The 20193-nt window shown below is 37.7% G+C and overlaps 1 protein-coding gene across 3 annotated transcripts in view; it reads left to right on the forward strand.

Annotated features, from left to right (window-relative positions):
* Window positions 1–20193, forward strand: part of tafa5a (TAFA chemokine like family member 5a) — a 212862-nt gene that overhangs the window by 55667 nt on the left and 137002 nt on the right. The window contains exon 1 of one of the 3 annotated variants that reach the window (XR_005279759.1): window positions 5112–5702. The exons of the other annotated variants lie outside the window; for them this stretch is intronic. The gene's annotated coding sequence lies outside the window, so the exon portion shown is untranslated. Of the gene's footprint in view, window positions 1–5111; window positions 5703–20193 lie in introns of those variants that run through there. 3 annotated transcript variants of the gene reach the window in all.

A 20193-nucleotide genomic window follows, 5' to 3' on the forward strand; every position in this document is an offset into this window, starting at 1 on the left:
TATTGGATAAATTAATATCCCTGAAAGATCACCCCACACTGCTGCGACCTCTTTTCACGGTAATTGGGGTTTTTGTAACATTTATTCAATTATTGGTTTATTAGGTACTTGAGGGACTTAAATCAGAGACCAGCTGATCTCAGAGGCCCAAAGGCAGTTTTGTTTCTTGACAGCAGCAGTGTGTTCCTCTGCCTAAACAATATTACTACCACCTGTTTGAGGAGGAAGTCTTGTTTTTGGGGGTTGGGAGGAGGGGCTGCCTCAACTTCTTTTTTTATACGGTATATATATTTTTTTTATCTTCGATTAAAAATTAAGAAACTTACTGTCAGACAACCAGCAAGACGCAGGCTGTATATAACAAGTTTTTCCACTGATTAAGACCTTCAGATTTATTGGCTGAAGGGAAATAATGGGAAACACAGTGAATGGAGAAGTTTTAGGCCATTACTCACAGCTTTTATTGGCATGAGCTCTGGCTGGCATACAGCCAGTGACCTGCACAAAGGACAAAGCAAGTAACGCCTCTCCTGGCTCCTGGCAAGGAAAGCAAAGGAACATGGCATGGGTGGACAGCAGGAGAAAGTAGAAGCAGTGAAGGTGAATAATGTGTAACTGATAAATATTTATTTTTATTTATATTAAATTTAACTAATATATTAGATATAAAATAACCCAACAACAAAGTTTAGTCGGGTTATTCCTTAAGGCAGCGGAGATTCTAGACAATATATTCAGGTTTTACAAAATTAACATTAGATTCAATTAAAAAAAGAAACTATATACGCAATAGAAAGTAAAGCTTAACACATTGTACAGCTTTGGTCATTGCGGAAATTAGCATAGTGTAATTTCAGAGGTTAGATTTGCACCTCCTTTTAAGAGCTTTACTAATTGCATTTAGGGATCTGCAGTCTGCTGGTATTGTCATAAGTTTAGCCCTAATCTTCTGTGAGCTGTAGATGAAAAAAGTTCCCACACCATGGTGCTGCCACCGACATGTTTCACTATTTAGATGGTTTGTTTAGGGTGCTATGAAGTGTTAGCTGCAAGAGATAATTCATGGGTGAATTAATGCATCATACAGAAAGCTAAACATAGTTATGATTTAATATTTAGGTTTACAAGACCAATTTACATTATTTTAGCTTTCCAGCACACCTAGGAACTTTTGTACCTGTGCAGACAGCTAAGCTTTGAAAATCATGGTGGATGAGCAACAGCTCCTATCGTTTAGGGTTTGCAAATACAAACATCTACAGAAATCTTGGGATTTAGCTTATAAATAGCACTACAACCAACAGATTGTTAAAAATTCTTGGTAATAAAGTTATCGTTACTCTTGAGAGACATGAAGAGGCTTGGAAAAAGTTGGAAAAAGCTATGTTTTCTACTTCTGTATGTAATGTGGTGTAAGCTTTTGGTCTGTGTCCTGGACACAAGTGGAAAAATTGCACAAAGTACAAAAGCTGCACACATTTTGCACATGCATCAAGCATAACTTTACAGTGAGAGAAAGTTAAGAGAAGGACCTTCCATACTGGTTAATCTTGAAATTCTCCTAAACTTCTGGGGAAAAACAAAATAATGGGATTAGAAATGGAAAAAACTATTACTTTTTGAAAAGAGTTACATTTACCCTAATATGAAACAGCATCTCAGATGCAAAACATTACAAGGAAAAGTTAGACAATGGAGTAGAGTGGAAAGTATCTTTAATTATTAAAAGAAAAAAAAAAAAACAATTATCAAAACAAATTAAAATTAAGGTTTTGGAGTGGCCTATTTGAATTTGGTCTTAAATCAGATTGAAATGCTGCGGTGTTAAGTTAAACGGGTCTTTAATGCTGAAAAATCCCCTCAGTAAGGCTTAATTAATACAGTTTTGGAAGCAAGTTTCTTCACAGTTCAACCCCATTCATGAAACAATTTTCTAGTTATCCTAAAAAAGGGCAGGGCAGCGCAATAAGCTATTAGGTGTTGAAGTTACTTGCGTTTTCCCTTCGGAGAAGCTGTTATGGATAGCTTTTTTGTATTCACTCAGACTAACTTAGTCCTATAGTAATTTATAAGAAATGGCCATAAGCATTTTAAAGCACTTCAAAGCAATTAAAAAAACAAATCTGTTTGGGGCTAAGCAAGTTTTTACTGCAATGTAGCATCTAGTGTGTTTGTGGTTTGATTAGTTGGCCCCACTTTACCATTTATTGTATTTTTTCCTTGAGCTAGGTTTTCACGCATAAATTCTCTGTTAGTGTTTATGTTTATTTAATCTAAATATTCTACAAAGGAAATATGTTGTTTTTGAGTAATTTAATCCATTAAGTCTCATGGTAATAATGACAAAAGGTACTTCTTTCTAGACTGTTTTATTTAATAAAAATCTTGAATTTACATTTATAAAAACAGGTAAAATTGATTCGAAAAGACTTATTGCAAATGTTAAGCATATTTTGTTTCTGTTTTGTCTCTACTAAAACATGTCAGATGAGATGACAGGAAAGATGGCGTCCTTGTGTGATCCTGCAATTTGTTATTTTGCAGAGTCACTGTTTTGTTTTCCCAGTTTTCCCACTTAATTAGCCTTTCTCCACATACACAAACTCACATTTGCAGCTCTTTGAGGCTGCTATAGGCTCAGTATGTGAAAATGTCAGGCTCTCACTCCCACACAAGCCACAAGCAAACATAAAGTCTTTCCACACCAAATCCTAGCAGAGATTACATCTCTGTTAATTACCTTCCTTTGCAGTGGTTGGATGGATTGATGCAAGTGCACATGTGCAAACTTTGCCATACACAAACAGACGAGGGCACAGTCAAATACACACTTGCTTTGGGCCCCACAGAGATTGTTAACATCTAATTAGATCTGATAGCTGTGGAAGCCAACCTTATTGACATTGGTAAGTTATTTTTGCTGTTATTGTTGTTCAGAGGGGCAATAGATTCATGTCTTGGGCTCTTCCTCTTTGTAACCGTTTATGCCGCACAAATTCCATATATATTTCTTTTTTTTTATGGGGGATGGGTGGGGGTTACTGTATGTGTCTAACCAGCACAGCTTCCATCATTTTCTGCATGTTCAGTGTTATTGCCCTGCTGGAGGACAGAGCTTCACCCCAGTGTTAGGTCTTGTAAAGCGTCTGATTACCCTGTTTATTCATCATCCTTTCAATTCTGACAAGCCTCCCTTTCTATGCTGAAGAAAAGGATTCCCACAGCATGATGCTGCCACCACCTGGATTTACTGTGGTGCACTGTCCTGGTTTCCTACTGGTGATTGGTTCTCAATTAGATGCTCCAGTGGCAGGGTTGGTCTCCTGATTACTAATTACTAATGTAAACAAATGTTCCTTTTATGGAATTCCATTTTAGTTTGCGGATGTACGACACCCGATTTTTGGATGATGGATTAAATATCTTAAGGTGTTGCTCAATAATCTGACCCAACCTTAAAGTTCAGCCCTGATCAGTCTGGGGTAAACTTGTCAGCATTATGTTTTTGTTTTTTTTTTCATTACCAGTATCCAAGAAAAACCTTTAATCATTCTCAGAAAACCAAGGAGTTACACTCAGTCAGATCTCTTTACTAACTGCACTGATAAAAAATCGAAATCTAGATAAGTAATTTTTTCCTTAAAATAAGTGCATTTGTTATTGGATTGCGAGGGGTGCTGGTGCCTATCTCCCACTGTCTACGGGCGAGAGGCGGGGTACACCCTGGACAGGTCGCCAGTCCATCGCAGGGCAACACAGAGACAAACAGGACAAACAACCATTCATGCACACACTCACACCTAAGGAGAATTTAGAGAAGCCAATTAATCTAACGGTCATGTTTTTGGACTGTGAGAGGAAGCTGGAGTAACCGGAGAGAACCCGCTTGTGAGCCTGTCAGATAATGGATGGATGGTTATTGGATTGAGAAAGTAAAAAAGACATTTTACCAATGGAACAAGACAATTTACACTTAAAATAAGAAAACACAACCACATTGTCTGATTTTTATTTTTTTTTTATACAGTGTCCTGTCTGGCAATGTGGCAATACGAATAATTGTCTTGATGCCAAAAAGAGCCCAACAGATTTTACTTTCCCAAGTGTAGCAGTATGGTAATTGCATTGTCTTATTTCAAGTGCATAATCTAATTATCTTATTTTAAGAAAAAAAAATAATTCCATTGGAAAATCATCTCATTTATCTACTCAAATTAAGGTTAAATACACTTGTTTTAAGACATTTGTACCTATTTTTTTCCACTGTGGGTGACTATTAGGAGCATGTTTTGCACCATATTTCTTTTAGGTTTGCACGGATTAAAAATACACTTAGAATTTGTAGCGTATTTGATTAATTAATCAAAAAGCACACATTTTTAAGCACAAATTGGTGAAGTAATGCATAAAGTCTGTTCTCTAAGAGATAAGCCTGAAATTTTCCTTTTTTCTTAAACCCAGCAAGATTCCTACTTTTTTTTAAATGTTGTTTACCTTACAGAAGAGGCATCATCTTTCCTACAAAGCAGTAATGGTTCTTATATTTGGGATCTGTTTGTGTTGACTAGTCTTTTAAAAGAGTCACCCAAGCTTGATTAATCAAAGATATAAGCAATCTCTAATCCCATGTGAGCAGGACTCCCATGTAAGGTGCAGAGTATAAACTCTTGTCAGAACACAGAAGCATTTTAACAATGAGGTGAATCTTCTGCTGAAATATAACCACCTCAGTCTGAGTGAGTCCTACAGAAAGAAGCATTCCAATGCTAGAACCATGCGTTATAGCTAGAGGAAATTATTTGGAGGAGTCGTGACGTAACCTGGAGCTAAGCAGAGGAGGTGGTGGGGGAAAATCTGTCTCCTCTAAGAAAAATTTATCCTGGCAATTTTTGGGAGCTGAGCATTTGCAAAAAAAAAAAAAAAAAAAAAAAAAAGTGTGCAAAATTTAGTCTCTGATGTTTGGATATTCTGATGGGATGTTGCAGCTGCGCTTTTACCCTGACAGTTGCTGTGCGTAAAAGGTGAGAGTTGCTTAAGACTGATACGAGCGAGAGAGGTGAAGAGAAAATACGGAGCCAGAGAGAGAGAGAGAGAGGAAAGAAAGCGAAATAGAGAGGGAGGGGGGAAATGCGAGGCGACTTTGGCTGGCAGTGTGCGCCTCTAGCTCTCAAGCAGTGGGAGAGATGTGCGTAACATGCAGCGGAGAGCGGTGATCATCGCCCGTGGAGCCGCCGTGCGCACTCGGAAGAGGGAGCAGCTCGCATTTCTGATCAAATGATAGAAGATAACCTTTCAAATAAAGCAAAACTAAGGAATTTACGATGCAAGCCCCTCAACTACTGATTGGGGGTTAATCGCCCCTCTTGGAGCCGCTGTGACGCAAATTGTAGCGCGCATATTATTATGATTATTTTCTTTTAGTTTATTCTTTTTTTATTATTATTATTTCTTGTGGAATTTCATCTAAAAACTGGACGATTCAGATAGTTTTCCCGCCTGAGAATGAATCAGTGCCTGTCTGCAAGCTGATTTGGAGTGTCTATCCCCCTCTACCTTTCCAACCACCGGCTCTGTAGGTCCGCGACAAAATCTTCTCCCACAGACGCCCAGGATGCAGCTGCTCCGCGTTGCGTGGGCACTGACCGGAGCGGCGATCTGCTGCTTTCTTATCCTCCTCATCCACTCACGCCTCTTAAAAGAAGGTAAACTGCTTGCGTATTCATTCCAGTCTTAGATATTTTCTTATGCGCAACGATCTTTTTTTTAACTTATAAAAAGTGAGGGGTCTCCACTGCAGTCAGGTTTGCACTTTTTTTTTGCTCTAAAAGCGACCAATCAACCAGAATCTGGGTTATTTGACAGAAAGCACGCCTCATCAACAAGTAACCTGGTTTTGTTTATAATCATTTCCATTAATCTGAAAATACAATGTATACCAGTGCCCAATAAACAGCAGAAATTCCCATTCTCAATAGATGGCACTATAGTCTAGCTTTAGGGTAACATTAAGGTCAAGCAATTTTAATCTACATCCCTTAACCTTGCATTTTTCTTTTCTGATCCCTTAAATATTTACCTAAAGATTGATTTCAGTTACGCACCCTGTCCACTTTGGCCTTGCAGACATGACTACATCATGGTTGAGCAGTTGAGCCCTTTTTTGGGGGGGAATGAGATAATTAATGGAGTTTCATTTGCTGACATTCAACTGTGAATGGCGTGTGGTTTAATGAGTCACAACTTGACTGATGTTTCCGCCTGGCAGATTATTCCCTGCAACCAGTCATTAATTCCACCTACAATGCGGCACAATAAATACAAATCACATCTGTCTGTGGGGAGATCTTCCTGCAAGAGATTTGAGCTCACTTGTTCCTTATGAAAGTCTAATGGTGCAAAGCTGAGGAATTACTGTACAGTATGAAGCTTGCTCAGAAAAAGAAAAAGCACTTCTTATTCCCTTGATGGAAGCAAACCCAGAGGGTAAGCAATCTGTTATAAAGACAGTCATCCATTTCTTTTGTGGAATTTTTGAAAAGCCAAACTTAAGATGACATGCTGTCCAGTCTACTGCCTCCAGTACAGGGTGGATATTGAGGTCATACAGTAATGAACGCTTTACATGAAAAGGTCCAACCAAAGAGATTATGGTTTTGCATGTTTAAAAGACCTCACGATGCATTCCTCCAATCTTTTTATCACAATTGTAAAAAAGTTAGGAAGGACACATCTATATTTTTGTGGGCTTTATGTTCATTTAGGTTTTTTTTAAATACATTTCTTGAATAATATTATGAAACAAAAGTAAATATGCTCAACCGCTCCACCTGTATAGTTGGTGAATGAATCTACAATATAGCTTCAGTCACATTTGCAAATTCATAGCCAGCACAGTTCCCTCAAAGTGAGTCCATCTCCTTGCTTGTTCATCATCACTAAAGGGTTCTTGTGTCAATGAAATGCAACAGGATAACCTTAGAAGTTAGGTTCTTGAAAGGATTTGCTCAATACCTTAAACAAAAAAAAGGTCCAGACATCCTTAAAATAATAGCTGCTGTCAAAATAATAGATCCTTCAAAGGATGAAAGAGGAAATGGAGTATGAGAAGATTAGAACTGTGTAAAACCCAGAAGAGAAGCATCTTCATCTCCAATGGCTGCAAGTGTTTTATCTCATGTTTTTATTTAGGAGTTTTTCTGTGTACAAAATCTCACAGAGGAAAGGAAACCCAATAAAGAGCACAACCAAATCAAGTCTTTAGCCCCTTCTAGCCCTTCTACCCAGGACCCCAAAGTGATTTCTGAAAAGCCAAAGGTTACAGTAAACCTACCAGTCTTACAATTCTCAGCTGCCAAGCGAGTTAGTGACAATGTTATAAAGGTTGAATCAATTGCTTTCGAAGTGTAGTGTAGTGATAATGGGCATTCTTTGATAATGATGGTCCAAACAACTTGAGATGGAATATGGCATGTTTTGTGATAATTTTGAGATAATTTACCTTTTTTTGAATGTAGAACAGAAATGTATGTTTCCACTGTGTTCATTAAATAACTAAATTCTATGTTGTTGTGGTTACAGCAAAATAACGCCAGGCAGAGATGAGGCTTATCCGGCTCTATAATTTGAAGATATGACAAAAATATAGCCAAAATTAGGTGCAATATGTTGTTCGGTTTTAATCAGAGGTCAGAGGGACTGTTTTGTGGCCATGGTGCAGTACAAAAAAGTGCTGCCCATGGCTGTGTAAATGGAAGGGGCGCTCATTAGATTCCGACCATCAGCATTGCTGAGTTTGTTGACAGGCAATGCAATATTTTTGACCTTGACTGCTGAGTTGTTTGTCTGTATCATGTTGTGCTTTAAAACCAAGGTTTTTTTTCTTCCCTAAAGCTTGCATTTCTTTGCATTCTGACAAGATATCAAATAGCTTTCAACTTTAAAGGGGAAAAGCTGCTGGTCACCGCATGACAAAAAAAAAAAAAAAGATGGACTTTAACTTCATTGGGATTTTCAGAAAGGCCTTTATTGTAATCTACTGGAAAGATACCAAGATGAGTTACATAAAGGAGGGTTGAGAAAATGCACAATTTAGGCTGCAAGAATGAGCAAGGTCAAAACTGGCTGTGAGGCCTAATAATGCGAACTGATAAAATGAATTCAAAGGACTGCATTAGTGACAGTCTTTTGGGGACGAGGATAATAAAAGGCATGTGCAAGAGGCCTGAAGAACAGACCCCATCTAGTCTTTTCTCACGTATCCCCTTTTGGAGAGCATCCCGATTGTCCAATAGCTACTATCTCCTTTGTGAATTGGAACAAAAGGAAGAGAAAGCAAATGTATTTTTAGTTTCTTCTTTGCTATGGTACAGATTGATCCTCCCTGGTGTTTTTTTTCATGCATATAGGTGAGCGTACAGATGTGTGTGTGTGGGCGGTGTGTTATTAGATGGTTGGTAAGAGGTTTTTTTTCAAACTAGCAAAGATGGGAACTTTAGTCAGCTAAAGACACATAATTGTTGGCTATGGGCAAGTGCAAGCAGATTTTAAACCTCATCAAATCAACTCTTGTGCAGAGTACAGCTCTTGTTCAATCACAAAATGCAGAGATAGTGGATTAGGATAAGACACATCAAGGGACACTTTGCACTGGCAATGTGAAGGGATTTTGCACCATAATTCTCTCAAAACGTCCATTTCAATAATTCAGTCAATGGAGCAAATCCCATTTTGCTCTTCATTGGCTGAGGTATTTGTCACATAGTAATAGAAAGCCTGACAAGCTCGCAAGGTTGTTCCTCTTTACTCCCGAATTGAGGGCAATCTAACGAAATTTCCATTGTTTGTCAATGAAACAAACTAACTGTCTTGCTCTAAATTACATCTCTAAAATCTCTGTAGACTCTTTAGATTATTTTACAATATTATAAAATGTGGTGGCTTTGAACTGTATTTTACTTTTAAAAATTCGATTTTTTACAGCTTTTTTCAACATAAGATTAAGTTTCCGTGCCTGATATTATTTTTAGGCATTCATTCAGTGGATTTGAATCATCAATTGCTTGTTTCTCTTTTATGTTTGTTCATCTTTATTTTAGATACAAAAATATTAATTTGGTGCTACCTGCCAACAAAATATTCTTAAGTTATGCGTTCAGGTTCATACCAGGTTCATACCAGAAAACTGCACCTTAGCAAATATTAATATACCGCGATTGAGTGGCATTTCTGGGTTTTGATAAAACTCTGTACTTGACCAGAAGAGAAGCATTACTGCTTCCAAGGGTAAGGGGTTGGCTATATCCTGTAAGTGGTAATTTCTCTTTGAAGGTTTTCTAGGTTTAGATTCTACAGATAAAAAGAAAGGCCCAATAAAAAAGGAAACTTTGTAAACCCCAAACTTTTAATGGCCATCCATGTATGATTTGTTAAGGGTGCAAATGGCACAAAATTTTGAAGTCAACCCACCACTGTTATAACTCATAGCTCTCCAGTATGGTGTCAACAGCATTTCCTTTATCTTATGTAAGGGTAGTTTATGCTGGCTTTGCTTGATAATGGGATGTAATGAGGAACAACGGTCTGTCAGGCAAACCAACTAGGGGATTTGGGGTAAACCTAAACTAAACACACTGAAAGCCTTCAGCCAAGGTGGTGTCTGCAGATTTATTTCTTAATTTTTATTTATTCTGATGCATGAAAAAATGGGGCAGCTTAAAGTGTGGCATTTTCTGTGTGATACAGTATATGACTGTTTAGTTCTGACTGCATAAGTAAAAACAATGAAAGTTTTTTCCTCCAACTGTCTTTTGTTAGAATGCATGCATGAAACGGGTAACGACAGGTCCAAAGCGAAGGGTCTGAGAAGCTGGTGATTTACTAAATATTAAACAATAATTGGATCCACTAAATAAGGTCAATATTCCCACTGTTATATCAACCTATTCTCATTATGAGTGCGTGTGAAATCGTACGAAAAGTTATGCACCGTAATTTCGTAAGTTTTGGACGTTTTTGTTCGTCGTATGCGCATCTGACGCACCATTCATGAATATAGAATATAAATTACAATTAGCCCTAACCCTGACCCTAACCCTAACCCTAAGATATAAAACAGCAAGCAACTTAGTTAGAGACATGAATAAGTGATGATTGCACTGTTTTTCCCATTTTTACGTCCGTCGGCTTTTTTTTTCTGTCTGCCAGCACATGCGCACTGATGTGGTTTTTTGAGGAAAAACGTCCAAAAACGTACGAAATAGTGTGCATAACTTTCCCTACGATTTCACACGCACTCATAATGAGAATATGTTGGTTATATTCATAGCCAGCACAAGAATAACATGATGTAATACTTTATGTCACTAAACAATTACAGCATTAATGTCTGCTGGGATGGCTAATTCATTGCCCGTAATTAAAAATAATTCTATTTTAAAAACTAAATCAGCACAAACGAGTTTTACCTGCAGAAATCAAGTAGTTCTAAAATAATTAGGCTAGATAATATTGATTCAATTCGGAGCTTAATGTGGGGATAGCTGACCTCTGGGTGATGTTAAAAAAATAGTCTTTAATATCTCTGAATCAGCAGTAGCACACATCTTTTTTTAATCTATCTTTTTTTATTTTTTTTACAAATGATTATTTTAAATGCACAAACCTCCGCTAATGAAGCGATAACCATTCCGTCTATTTGCTGAGTTTTTTTTCACATATGGGTTGGGTTTCAGGTTCACACACCTGAAGCTCCACCTACTTGATGGTGCAGTACAGGGTGTAAACACTTTGCATCGAAAATGCAGAGCAGTGAACTGGGGCTTGCAGAAATCATTGCGGACACCCTGATTTTTCTAAATGCACCATTACATTTCTCTTGATATGAACTAATTTAAATAGTTTTTTGTGTGTTTGTGGTTTTGCCCACATTTGCTTTCCTCTCAGGACTATAGCCTTATAAAGCGGCACCAGCTAAATACTAGTTGTTACACCCTGTTGTCAGAACCTGGATAAAAGAAGAAACTATTCAGTTTACTAAACATGTGCCAACAGTAATTTGACTTGGGAATAGTCTAATCTTTAAAAAAATCTATCAACCGATTAAATGAAAATGATCTAATAGTGAGTACTTAGAAAGATGGTGTGAAAAAGTGGTCTATTTGGAGTGCCTGCCTAATAAAAAAACAAAGATGTGTCCTGTGACTGGAGGTAATAAACTCTAAGTATTATCATAGGGCCAGCTAATGTGAGCTTGCGTAAAAGACGTGTGTCCATGCACTGAATCTGGCATCTGTTATCATCTACATTTAGCCTGGAAACCCCTCTTGAAAAATAAATGCTAAAGATTGAAATTACGTCCTTTGGCATGACTGCACAGCTTGGAGCTCCAGCCTTAGGCAGATTTAGGTCAAGCATTGGTAAATGCTCGGTTTCATGCTCTGAACATTTTTGGCCTGTGGAGAAAGCAAGCTAAGAAGGACTTTTAAACAGAAGCTCCTTTAAACTGCATATTTTGTTGCTTTTAAGAGATGTATATTATTATGTAGTCAGAGGATTGACTACATAAACGGTTGTTGAAATTCTTTGATAAGGTTGCTTCTTTAGAATCTGTGCCTAATCAGTTCCGGTTCCCAAGGACTTCAGCTGAAAAAAACGCTCCTCTCATCCTTCAAACAGGACACAAATTGATTACTGTCTTTTAAAGTTTTTTTCGACCGCCTGACCAACATATTTTTTTGGATTTACTTAGGGATTTGACTGACAAAACAGACTTGAATTCTCAAATATAAAATACCAATTTGAATGAAATATACTTCCCAAGTTCCTATTATGCTGACAGCTTTTGGTGTTTTCCTTTTGATATGTTTTTTTGCCTTCTTTTTATTTGCTGTAGAGATTTTTTTAGAGCTTTTCAATTTCATCATTCCATCTGCAGATGCCATGTTTTGTTTTTCCCTCTGAATATTAATTTAGTTTGTGCCACAGTTGCAGAACGCTGAATGCACTTCAGGCAGTGTCGTTAAAAGGCATTCGCAATGTCACAATCTCCATGTTTTACTCGGCAAAGTCCTCAGTGAATTCAATCCCCTTTTAGCAGGTAAGCACGTAGGTAAGCATTTCCCCCACATGTAAACTGCTTCAGATTGAGCACAATTTATCTGTAATGGTCTGTATCAGCTGCAATCTATATGGACGATGCACATTAATCAATGCCTTAATTGATTCATTAGCTAAAGGGTTTGTTAATTAAATCACTTTGATGAATCAATCACAGCTGAAGCAGAAACCTGTGGTGGTGTTCTAGCGCAATCTTTACCAGACTAAATACACCCCCCCCCACCACTACCACAACCAACCTTCCATGCCCTGTGACCTCAAGCAGTTGTCTTTTGTGTGTGTTGAAATCTTTAGTGTGTGTTCACAGCTCTAATTTTCACAGCTCCCATTGATTGTGGGACAGTATAGAGTGTGCACTTTTGCACCCAGTTTTCCCAAAGTCCTATCGATTCCGTTTTGGCAGTGCTGTGAGACAATAAAAAGAGAAAATGGCCGTGGTTGAAACTGGAGCTTAATAAAAAGCCGGTGTGTGTCGATGTTCTGTCTCCTGGCTTTTTATTGGAGAGACTCAGTGGCCTTCGGAAATAGGGATGTCAAAAAAGACATGGTCTTTACACACTTCATTCCCTCCCTTCCACCCATGAAGTACCGTGTTCAAGTCCCCAAGGCCCTGGAAATTCAAGCTTGAAGACAAAGGTTTAAAATGCTCTATAAAACCTTGAACATGCAAAGCTATGTCTTACATCCTCAGGCATATTACTCTTAATGAGATGCTGATTTTAAATAGTAAAACTAGTACAGTTTATTGTAGCACATATCAGAAGCTAACATAGATTGTGCTCTTTTTGTAGAGATGGTGGAAATTACAGAAGGGATTGGATAATTTTTGTTACTGCAGCTGTATCTTTAATTAAAACCTCACCCTCTAGCCAGGGAATCTGTTCTGGTCACTGCACTCTGATGGAGCTGAGCTGTATGAATTAGTCATGTGGGTGTAGGCACACACATATACTGAATGAAGAGAGAAGACTTGAAGATAAAAATAGGAAGGAGGGCTAGTTTGAGAGGTTAGAGACGAGTGGTCATTTGTCTATCGGCTTGCCAGTCAGTGAGAAGAAAGATACCATCAGATCAGCATTTTCATCCTTTGGAGGGCGGATTCTGTTGGGATGTTTTGCAACACTGGCAACATGTCCATCACTGGCAGCCACACAAACATAAACTGGTTCCTCCCCTAAGAAGATCCAGTTCTGAACTTATAGTGAGTTCATGGGGATAAAAAAATTCTAAGGGATTTAAGGGAACAGAGCCAGAACCTATGTCCAGTTTATTCATAGGCTAACTTCCCCAGGTATTTATTATGTGACTGTTGTGTATCTTGAGTTGAATGCCTCCACGCATTTTTGAGGAAATTGGTACGAGTTGGTTTCCCCTTCCACAGTTTCAATTTGTGCTTTCATGCTGTGTAAAAGGTAGAGATGAGGATTTATGCCATCATTCAATCAATTACTCTGTCTCTGCTCATTGAGCTAATCAATACCTACTCAGAAAGTCTGATCTTTTGTGTGCATGAGATCATAGTCAATGGATATAGAAACAAGGTTTTTCTGCCTTCACAAAAGCATGGCCCTGGAGGCCATTGTGATACAAATGTGGTGCCTCTGATAACAGGCTCGGTCATGCTTTATGGATCTAGTGTGTTTTAGCCATTCTACCATTTCCATCCGACACAAGTGTAGGTTTAATTTGACATTACCTTGGCTATACTGCATTAACTTTTTGTGTTAGAGCAAAAGAATATTACCAATGCCATGCCGCTCCAGAGCAACAAATTACATGCTACTCTTTAGGAAACTAATGGAGGCTGCATCGATTCGAACAAGGCCAGCCTCTTGCTTTGTCTCGGCTGTCAGATTGTGTCTAAAGCAACTTCATAAAGATCATTATTTTCTTCCTCGGGATGTCTTGGAAGCTAAACGAGATCCTCCTTCTCTTGCTCCTTGCCTTTTGTACCGCTCATGGCGACAGCTCTTATGGCCCAATTGAAAATGAATTAGAATGGAATGACACATAATGAAAATCACCCCAAAACATTGGCACGTCACATTCTTTTAGCTTGTTGCAGCCCTGAATAGATTGCTTGTGGGTCTCTAAATTTCGTTCGCAGGGCCAAACGGCATGAAGAAAATGGGTTTAGCTCACTGTAAAGGACAAGGCGTATCATTATGGGTCATAACAGGCAGTGCCACTCATTTATCTTCTAATATCATTAAAGGTGTGCGGCAGGAAAGCAGCTGCCATGGGCGTTAGTCATGCAACAAAGTGAGAGAATTGATCAGGTTTGTCTGGTCATTGACAATGACATATTTGATAAAGCTGAAAACATATCACTGGTTATTCAAAAAGCTCCAATAGCTTTTGTTTTTAAGTTGTTAAAATTAGTTTTAAAACATTTTTTTCTGTTCAAATCAATCTGCTCTTTGTTAAAGACTAAACTGATTTAGTAGAGTATCATGGATTGAAATGTATTCAATGCTTTCGTCTTACCCAGCTGTTAAATAAGAGTTTAATATGGAAGCCCATGAATAAGTGTTCATTTTATATTAGGTAAAATGTAAAGCTGCATTTTCCTATTTTGTGCTTCAGGTGCATGCATTTTTTCAAGATATCATTTAAAAAACATAAAAACGAAATTATGAAGATGCGCTTGATGTCCCAGTGTGCAAATGTGTACTCTTTTGTGGGAAGAGTCAGAATTTGGTTGTTGGTTAATTTATGTTTTACAGTAAAAAGGGAGATTGTGAAGAGGTTAATGAGGAAACTGGGATCCCAACAAACTCAGTTAAAAGTAATGATAATATCAAAGCTGATAATATATGCCATTGAGCGATACATGGCCTCTGCAACCTTGTCATTACATTTGTGTCACTATCACTGCAGTAGGGAATTTGATTTCTAGCCTTGTGATATTTTATGTAATTGAGAGTTTCTCTCACTTTCCATTTTCAAAAACTAAAAAGGAAAGCAATAATAGGTCTTATACTTAACCCTTTAAAGCCTGATCCAAGAATAAAACAAAACAGAAAATAACTTTTTTTTTGTTTGAATTCCTTATTTGCCCTTTTAACAAAATATGTAAAAAGAAAAAACAGAAATACATTTTTGATATTAATAATTTATTACTATGCGATAAGTCAAGATTATTTTTTGTGTAGACTTCTACTGGCTGTTATGAGGTATATCTGATTGTGTACAATTGGATTTTGAGCAAAGTTTTTACCATTAAATTATGCAAAGGGTATCAGATGCAAAACATTTCAGAAACCGTTTGTATCAAATACGATACATTTGGCATTATAGGGTTAAAAAGACCATGGTCAGACTACAAAATATTTCAGGACTTTTGTTAAAGAAAAATAGATGATCACAATAGCCCAGTTGAGATTAAATAATTTACTTGACATTAAACAAGCCACACTTTGCTGATTATGTTATATTTGTACATACGTTTCAAATATTATTGACAGTTAAAGTAACAATAATTATAATCATAGAATACTGATTATAGAAGCCAGGGAGTTTAAAATCAGAAAAAGATGTGCGGTTTAGGAGTTCAAAAAACTAAATGGCTTCTGCCTGGTTACAATCCGCTTGGCTTTCAAACTGTTACTCTAATTAGAACATTACTAGCAATACTACTGGTACTTTAACAAATAAAGTAGGAGAAGCAATATTTGCAGCAAAACAGAAGATAGGAGAAGCTTTTGGGTAAGAAAACAAGCTCAGTTAAAGTTTTATAGTTAAAGTTATGTAACAAATGTAAAAAGACCACGTGCCTAATGTACTATGGGTTATGGGTTATGTACTCAGGGTTACAAATTCCACTTTTTTCCCATATTGTCCCCTTGCAGAACATACACTATCCCATAGATGGTCATAAGACGTGCTGATGCTCAATACATCAGTGCAAATCATGAAACTTTACTTACCCTCTAATGTAACTTTTCTAGTTTTAGTTAAATATGTGGTTATTCATTAAATTTGCAGTGCAATTTGGCTTTGCAGCATACCTTTTAAACCTTTTTTTAATCTTTTAAAGCTACGTTGCATTTTTACCTATGTAAAAGCCTTATTTTAAATTTACATCATTGTTACACCATTGCATAAAAATATATGCATATGTTTACTGCTCTATAAGAAAAAGGACTGAAAAAAATAAAACCAGCAAATCTCCTTCATCATAATCATTACGGTCCATTCCACATGGGAGAGAGGAACTTCATTATTGTACCTGCAGGGACTTTTAAAGCCAAACTCATGAATACAGAAAGCTTTCTTCCATGGTACGCTGTTTTCCCTTCTGCTGCTTTTTTTTTTCCTAGTCACTTTTTTTCACCACAGACGCAATAATTTACAAGGCATGCTCTGTTCACTGCCATAGGTGCTAAAGTAGCTGAAGTTTATGTTTATTTTGTTTATTTTTTTTTCTGTTTGTGCTCTGGTCTAAATGTGTAAGAAGGCAACAGCTTTCCCTAGCCTAAGTAATGCAAGTTTTTCTTCTATTTGATATGCGTTGACATGTTTGTCTTTATCACTCATCTGTTCTCTTTCACAGTGCTGACTTTTTCTTACCTGCATTCCTTACACGCAACATGAATCTGTTTTATGTTTCCGATGTTATTATCACCAAGAAATCCACGGTGAGACCATAAATCAGCCAAAATGGCATTTTCCCTGCACAAGATAAAACAGTAAAAAAGATGGGGGGGAAAAAAAATCATATTTTAATAATGATATGTTCAGCAAATGAAATATGCCAGGTTTGCACATTTGCCTTGCTGAACAGACAATAAATTATATCTCTTGCTCTCTCTGCTATATAAGCCCAAGGATACGACCACATTCAGTGTAAAAAGAAATAGGGCTTCTGGAATAGAGCAAACCAAATACCCTGTCTGAATCAAACATTGGAGAGAAAGAACACTGACATGTAGTAGGTTGCTTGTGGCGCAATTTAACGCCCAGATGAGCTCACCGGTGTGGCTTCTAGCATATTTATATGATGAACTTGGCATGTATAAACGTACAGTAGAGTTTCTATTATTTAAAGAAAAGCATAGAGCCCATAGTCAGTGGCACATAAACATGTGGAATTGCACTAGTTATTTCATTTAGATACATGGATCTGTGCATTGTGACAGGCTTTATACACTTTCTTGTGTTTAATGTATTAGAACACAGAGCAAATTCCTTCAACATCAAGCCCAGTTCAACACACAGGCTGAGGGGTTGTTTGGGATGCTTAGTAATGATTCTGTCACCTTTTTAAGGTACATTAGGTGTGGATTTCCATTCTCAACCTGAGTTGCAGGTGTGTATACATAGGGATGCTGATCTACAAAGGATTTTATACTTCATCAGTTTTGTCAATCCATTTCAGGTGTGGCTTTATAGCAGAAATCGCTGAAGTCCCCAGGCTTTGAATACAGAACCTGAAAGATGGTTGGAGGTGTAGCGTTGTTAGTATTGAATCAAAAAACATGGGCACAGTTTCACACATCAGAAACGCAAAAAAAAAGAGAAGTCTTAGGATAGAAGGAAATGTTGGGGAAAGGGGCTCTTTCAATAGTGACAGGTAATAACTTTTCAGTTAGAAAATAATCTCCCTAGAATTTCATGTCGTGTCAACATATGTGTTGTAGGGGGGTGCAGATCTGATATATTCTCTGCAGTTTTTCACCATAAAAATACTGTTAATCAAACACGAACGCTGTCATAGAAGATAAATAATATGGCATTAGGAACTAAAAATGTTTTCATGACTTTATTGTGATGGAGTATCACAATATTTCAGTCTAATAAAAGCTTCAGGTTGTCATAAGAGCTACGATTCCATTTTCTGAATTTTTTAGAAGGAAGCTAACGGTAAGTTAGCTTTCAGCCCTTATTCGATTTTGTACAGAACACCTAAATCATTATTGTGCAAAAAAACAACATTCCTCACAAGAAAGGGGATTACTGTCACATCCAAGTTGTTCCTATATACTACATTATAATAATAACACACATTTCAACTGTGTATGATTAACATATCAGGAAAATGTAAACAGTATTTGCTATTCCGTTGCTACGAGTTAAAAGACCCATGGTATTACTGTTTTCAAGAGAACAATAAACATGATCTCTCAGAAACATACATTCATCCATGCACAGAGTGCAGCAATGGGCCAAAACTGATGTAATCTAAGCAGGGCAGAAGGACAACCAGTGATAGCTAAGCCCTAATAATTTCTGATAGGTAAACAGAGCACGGCCACCCCCTGCCTTTTGGCCCAGGTGGAACCACTTGACTAAATTGCCTCCTTAATTGATGGACTTGCATTGGTTGCTGTGAGCTAGGTGGTGTGTGTGAGTATATGTGTGTGTGACTACTACCTTTGCTGCTGCTGCTGCCCCTGGCTAGGGAAGCCCTAATAGTGGAAATAAGAAATCTGTCTGCCTATAATGAAATAATTAGCACAAGACGTTACACAGGAGGCACAGACACAGGCATGCTGACAATACATTTAAGTGCAAGACCTAGCAAGAGACACTTTAGATTTTGGACTTTCTTGCTACATCTGTGCATGAATACACACATAGCTCTGGCAGTAAGTACAGACAGAGAAATGAACAAGCCTGAAGCATCATTTCCTCTGGTTGTACTTATAAATGAACCTACCTGGTGGTTGAATATGGACACACTGTGACAACTAATGAGGTGGAAATCGACAGACAGATAAAATGTAGGGATTAAGGAAAATAAGGGAAGCAAGAAGCTAAAGACCTGTAAAAGAAAACTGAAAGATAGAGATAGCAGAGTAAGGAAAATAAAATAAAAACACTGTTCTAGGTTATTGCCTATTGGCTGCTTCCTGAGATGTTTTTTGAGGAAACTGTTATCGTTGCAGGCCAGGTAACATCAGACATAAACTGATGGAGTTAGTAACCCTTAACCAGCACTAATGAGAGAGAGAAAAAGGATTCAATTTAATTTAAGCATCAGTGTACTGTCATTAGAAAGGGGATTTACTGGCTCACTTCTTCAGTTAGATGATGACTCAGACAATGTTCCCCTTGGACTGAGAATTAATCAACATTCAAGGAGCATATAATTAAAAACAGGAGAAGCAGAATCATGAAAAACTGTGCTAAATTTTGAGGCTGGGGCATTTAAGGTCACCTTTCTGGCTAAAATAGCATGTGAAAAACCTGCTAGGCTGTAGAATTGACTGTGCATGCCGCTTCATTAGGAGCAGATCGAATAAACTATACTTTAATAAACTTTATGGATTTTGAAACATGATGAAAATATACCCTCTTATGCATTGGTTCTAATGTCAAACAGGACGTACTACAATCTCCAGCAACCTCATTAGGTACACCTTGCCAGTGCTGAGTTGGACCCCCTTTTGCTTTGAGTACCACCTTTATCCTTTGTGGCATAGATTCATCAAGGTACTGAGGCCCGTACCATGAAGTGAGCTCAACCTAGCTGGGTTACTTCCAGCCTATCCAGTTTTTCTAAGAGCCCACAGGGAAAAAGTAACAGAAATTTACACAACCATACCAAAAAGTTGTTTTATTAGATCCAATGTTTTGAAAAGGGGCTCTGAAAAAGGCTCCTAAAAGAGTTTTAACCAAAATCTATGCAACATCCATAGCCAAGTTAGCCTCACCTCCACATAGACAAATGGTTGTGGTCTTGAAAGCTCATTATTCTAAAGTTTATTTTTAGAAACATATAAAACAAGCTGGTGTTAGCATTAATACCTAAACCAATTGTCCAATACGTACAAAGTGGCAAGAGTAGATCATATATAGGCCTGTATAAAATATTAGCCCAAGATCCTATAGCTGTATTTCCCCTACCATTTACCAAGGGGGTGCCCCAGCCCACCAATAAGAGTTATTAGTATCTAAGAAGGCTGGTGTCAGTCCTTGCTATGGAGTTGATGCCAAGGGGCAGAATAATTCAAATCATATAAGTGAGGAGGAGGAAGAGGTGAGGGCACAGGAGAATGGGGAAAATGTGATGGACAAAGAGGGGGGAGACGAAGCAGGAGAGCGGAGTAGTAAAAAATAGACCCAGGTAGAGGA

This window comes from Cyprinodon tularosa, unplaced genomic scaffold (assembly GCF_016077235.1).
Source record: "Cyprinodon tularosa strain WSP-4 unplaced genomic scaffold, ASM1607723v1 ctg92, whole genome shotgun sequence".
Lineage (NCBI taxonomy): Eukaryota > Metazoa > Chordata > Actinopteri > Cyprinodontiformes > Cyprinodontidae > Cyprinodon > Cyprinodon tularosa.